This window comes from Barbus barbus (assembly GCF_936440315.1).
Source record: "Barbus barbus genome assembly, chromosome: 20".
NCBI lineage: Eukaryota > Metazoa > Chordata > Actinopteri > Cypriniformes > Cyprinidae > Barbus > Barbus barbus.
Genome location: NC_136748.1, coordinates 18,874,425 through 18,880,424, shown reverse-complemented (window position 1 = coordinate 18,880,424; position 6,000 = coordinate 18,874,425).

The window sequence follows — 6,000 nt, the reverse complement described above, 5'->3', positions numbered from 1 at the left end:
CATATTTTACGTGCAGGTTTTCTTGTATTCTCTTTATGATATTGGCCTAAACACTGTTGCACATGCAAGAATTGTCATCTAATCACATTACGGTGACTTCAAAAGCATGATTTCATGAACTTTCATAAGACATTTACTCAGTTACAACAGTATCACACTATTTTACTTAGCTCTTTGACACTGGTCAGGCTGTTCATGTGGCTTTTCTTAGAGAAGGGGATAGAGGGAGAGAGGGGGGGGGGGGGGGGACTGAGAGAGAGAGAGAGAGAGGGAGGGGGGGGGGGGGGCTGGTGAGCTAAATAAAACAAATAGGAAAGTGAGAAAGAATCAGTACTTGATGATTTTAAAAGTATCTGAAACCATGTTACCAATCATATATTTAGTTTTTCTGTTCTCTTGCTCAGGTAAGATACAACTGCAATATTCCTAAAAATATTAGGTCATGTGTAAAGTCTTTGTATTTATATACTGTGTCGTCATGAACTTTATCAACATTCAGTTTATGTGAATTAAAATGTTTGTTTCTTTGAAAGCCCTAGCAAAGAGTGAAAATGAAGCTCTTTCTGTTTGGTGGGATCCAGAGATGCCTTCCCATTCTGAAAGCTTAAACAGTTTGATGGACGGCTATGGTAATTTAAATTTTTTGGTGAATACCCCTTTAAGTGTAATATAGAAAAATGCATAACAATTAAATTTATAATCAAGATTTTCACATGTGCTTTAGTGTGCTTTAAGATTAATACAACAATAATTTAAAATCTACTTTAAAACTTTTAATTCGACATTTTTACAAAGTGCATTTTTCAAATATACTTAAAGAAATGGTCATGAAAGTCTTCTCTTTTTATGTACACTCAAGTGGCCTTTTTTAAAAAAAATATCTAAGTACAACTTAAAATGAAAACCCAGAATTCTAAATGTTTAAAAAACCTGAAGATCTCAACCATAGTCAGATTTTGTTTATTATTAAATTAATGAGGATAAACTTTAGAGTCAAGTTTTTAATGAACTTTTCACTTGAGTAATTGCTAAAGGAGTTTTTTTTTTTTTTTTTGCATCATTAACCATTTTTAAATGTGGTATTTTCCCACAGTTCTTTTAAATGTTGCTGTTATTTCATTCTTATTTAATATCAGTTTATATAAACTTTTCATATTTAGACAACCATTACAAACAATGTGCATTGTATTATACAACATGAGGAATTTTTATGGCATATGCAAATAAACTGAATTGTTGCCATGCCAATTCCTGTTATATTCATCTAGTGTTCCCTAATATGAATGTAATTGTCATACTTCCCCTTCTGTATCAGTTTTAACATATTCTGATATTCAGGCATTTCAGATGTTCAGATGGGAATGTCTGAGCCCTTTGGCCATCCGAATCCTGCAAGGGAGATGGAGTTCAGTTATCATGACAAAGCAACGGAGAACAAACAGGTTAAATAAAGTGTATTCACTTACTCAAAGGAAAAATGCAAAATACATTTACAATTTCCATCAACAATATTGTACTTTCTCCCTTTATCTCTCCCTCAGTTTATATTTTGTAGTGTTTGTAAGACCATCCTTAGAAAAGTGATTCAATTTGTTGGGAAAACAGCTTCTAAGGTTTGTAAAACATATTTGTACGCATGTTAAGCATACTTCAAATTAAATGTTTTCCCTTGTTCTTGATTTGTTTTCATCTTTTTGCAGGAGGAGATAAGTCGGCAGCTTGATAGAATTTGTGGAAAAATAAGAATAAGTGGTTGTAAACGTTTTTTGCAGAAATATAAAAATAAACTGGTCATTTATCTGCTCTCTGGAGACAAAGCAGGGACCATCTGTATCAAATTAAAACTGTGCAAACAGATGGACATGCAAACAATACAGTAATGTCACTGCTTCAAGCATAGAATTGCATTGTCATTTATGTTATAATTTGTAACACATGACGATAAAATTAAAGCTCAATAATAATCAGCTCTGGTGAGTTTTTTTTTTTATTTTTTTCAGTTTTCTTGGGATACCCAAGAGTGTCCTCTACAGGTGATTTAGGGAGCAAATATCAAAATAAATTTTATAGTTAATGTTTTTAGTTATAACAGTGTGTGTGTGTGTGTGTGTGTGTAACTGATACAGTGAACACATTCCTTAAATACTGACCAGGAGAAAATCACTTCAGTTTCACCACCAGTTCACTACATGTAAATTTCAAGAAATATGTGATATGGTAAAAAACACATTGAAAAATATGCAGAATTCCAGTCTTATAAAATTATTTAAATATTAAAAATTCTTGACAGTTACAGAAGCAATGATGTGGAGAGTCATTTCTTTAAATATATATTTAATTTACTGACATTAAAATTTTCACCAGGTTAAAAAGATTGTGGTATTTGTAGAAAAAAAAAAATCTAGAATAAGAATTATTAAATCCTAATCAAGAGAAAAAAGTTCTTGATTAGCCGAATCAGAACTTAAATATGACTAAACATGTGGTACTACAAATGTATCTGAGAGGAACATAAGTCACCAGATGTTTAGGAACTGTTGGTCACTTCCACCTCAATCAACTGCACACCAAAGGAAAAATGATCTGTTCTCATTGAGCTTATGCTTATCAGCCACTTTCCACTAGAAGAACAATTCCAGGAGTTAAGTTAGCAGCTCTTTGTAGCTGTAGTTTAACACTTAATGATTGATAGGGACAGCATCCTTCTCTGGAACTTTTAGAATTTAAAAAGGAAAAAAAGATTAATCTACTGTTTTATATGTTACTGCAACGGATGCTCTTCTTGTATTGTTTTGTCCATTGGAATCATCGCTTCTGATGCATTTTTCTTTTGTTAATTGCTCGCTAAAAGAAAAACAGTAAATACAGCTATTCTAAAAGTAAAAAACAAATGCCAGAGCAACAAAAAAGCAGCCGTTTAGCACTGTGGTGTTGTGGGATTGCTTAACTTTTTTGTCAGCACCTTACAGGACATGAGTAAGCACTTTAACTTTCCAGGTGAAAAGAACAGCTTACCCATTTTCAGTCATCCAAAAAAAGTGCATATTTTACGTGCAGGTTTTCTTGTATTCTCTTTATGATATTGGCCTAAACACTGTTGCACATGCAAGAATTGTCATCTAATCACATTACGGTGACTTCAAAAGCATGATTTCATGAACTTTCATAAGACATTTACTCAGTTACAACAGTATCACACTATTTTACTTAGCTCTTTGACACTGGTCAGGCTGTTCATGTGGCTTTTCTTAGAGAAGGGGATAGAGGGAGAGAGGGGGGGGGGGGGACTGAGAGAGAGAGAGAGAGGGAGGGAGGGGGGGGGGGGGGGCTGGTGAGCTAAATAAAACAAATAGGAAAGTGAGAAAGAATCAGTACTTGATGATTTTAAAAGTATCTGAAACCATGTTTCCAATCATATATTTAGTTTTTCTGTTCTCTTGCTCAGGTAAGATACAACTGCAATATTCCTAAAAATATTAGGTCATGTGTAAAGTCTTTGTATTTATATACTGTGTCGTCATGAACTTTATCAACATTCAGTTTATGTGAATTAAAATGTTTGTTTCTTTGAAAGCCCTAGCAAAGAGTGAAAATGAAGCTCTTTCTGTTTGGTGGGATCCAGAGATGCCTTCCCATTCTGAAAGCTTAAACAGTTTGATGGACGGCTATGGAAATGATATACCGGTATGAATAACTCTGTGCCATTTTACTCATTCATTAATACGGCCATTTAGCATAAGACTCACAAGATGTCGTTCAAATCACTTAATATAATTTTTCTGATTTTTTGACCTCATTCCCCATGCCTCACATTCAGAAAGTTCGGCCGAATATCATCTTCTGTTGTGTGTGCCAAGAGGCTATAAAACGGGCTAAGGCGACAATCTATCAAAAGATGACACAGGTAACATTCAGTTGTGTAACTACTAACAGTTTATTATAAAATAAAGCAAGATCATCATGACATTTACACAATTATAATGATGAATCAGAATAACGATTCACAACAATAAAAACCTTCCTTTACTAAAAGTGAATAAGTGAAGTCAAAAAGCTCACAAAAAAGTGTAAAGCTTATGTTTAGCCACTTTAAGCATTACAGCAAATGAGTATTATAAGATTATAGTGAGAAGTAGTAACATCAATGTGAATTTATTCACTCAACAGCTTATGTCACAAAGGGCACTTTTGAGAAAGACAATGTTCAAGACAATTGTTTAATAAAAAAGACTTATCATAATGATTTGAAAAAAGGTAAGAAATAAAGATAAAAATGAAAAAAAGGGACAGTGAAAAGAACATGATGAAATATAGTTTTTGGCTAACAAAACTCTGAATCCTAAAGTTTTATTCTGTTAATTTTTCCTGTTCTTTTACAGAAGATAATCCATGTCTGTTACAAATTCATAGAGGCTTTTCGAAAGATCTGCCTTCAGCGTGCAGTGAGATATCGGGACATCATACTGCACAAGCTCTTCCCTGGTGGGAGTCCAAGGGGCACATGTTTGAAGATAAAGTTATGTTAGTAACAACTGTGACAATGGCAGTTGAAGGGATACGTTTACATTAGGGATATGTTACTAGCTCATTTTAAATATGGTTTTATATAAACAAAGCTGTTTTTCATTCTTTGGGAGAAACTATTTAAGTGTTAGTTGATATAAATCCACTTCCATGTGTATTTGTAATTTAAGTGTGCATATACATTTTTTCATTGACTTAATGTTTCCTAAAATTAGACCTTTGAATGCCCTATTGGGTCTACTGTTTTTATTTCTGCTTTTCAGAAAATAAATAAAACCTGCAGAAAATGGATATGGTTTTTACGTTCCCTCTGCTATTCTATAGCCAACGGATACAAAAATGCAATAATGAGGGAGCTTTTAATTTTTCCTGGACGTACTATTATGGGCACCTGCAGAGTGCTGAGGTTATGTGACCGCAGAAATTATAAGATCAAAAAATGTAGTTAATCAGAAATGCCATTAAAATGTTCTAAAATGTTACTCTTGTGTCTTGCCCGTGCCATACCCGTTTGCTGGTGTTTTGACCCTGTCTGTTATTTGACTGTTCATTAATAAAAGCTTGCAAATGTATCCGCACATCTCACGTCACGTCTCATCCTTTACGGTGGAGGAGGTTTCCCGTCCTCCAAGCCAACCGTCCTGAGTTCCCGCTGGTTCCGTCCAGCCCTCCTGAGTTCCCGCTGATTCCGTCCAGCTCTCCTGAGCCCCAGCTGGCCCCGTCCAGCTCTCCTTCGTCTCCGCTGGTTCTATCCAGCTTCGCGCCTCCCGTGCGCCCTCAAGAGTCCGCGCTGCAAGAGCGCCCTCAAGAGTCCCGTCCAGCTCTCCTGCGTCTCCGCTGGTCCCGTCCAGCTCCGCGCCTTCAAAAATCTGCGCTTCAAGCCCGCTCCTCCGGAGCACCCCCTAGAGCCCGCTCCTCCTGAGTGGTCCCTAGAGGGGAACATTCCCAAATAAATTTATTTTTTTGGGGGGGGCTATATTCCCCTGGCCTGCGTGTCCGGGCCTAGGGCCAAGGCCACAAAGCTCCCTGATCCGCCATGGCTCCCCGAGTCTCCTGATCCGCCATGGCCTCCCGTGTCTCCTGATCCGCCATGGCCTCCCGAGTCTCCTGTCCCGCCATGGCTCCCCGAGTCTCCTGATCCGCCATGGCCTCCCGTGTCTCCTGATCCGCCATGGCCTCCCGAGTCTCCTGTCCCGCCATGGCCTCCCGAGCCTCCTGATCCGCCATGGCCTCCCGTGTCTCCTGATCCGCCATGGCCTCCCGAGTCTCCTGTCCCGCCATGGCCTCCCGAGTCTCCTGATCCGCCATGGCCTCCCGAGTCTCCAGATCCGCCATGGCCTCCCGAGTCTCCAGTTCCGCCATGGCCTCCCGAGTCTCCTGTCCCGCCATGGCCTCCCGAGTCTCCTGATCCGCCATGGCCTCCCGAGTCTCCTGATCCGCCATGGCCTCCCGAGTCTCCAGTTCCGCCATGGCCTC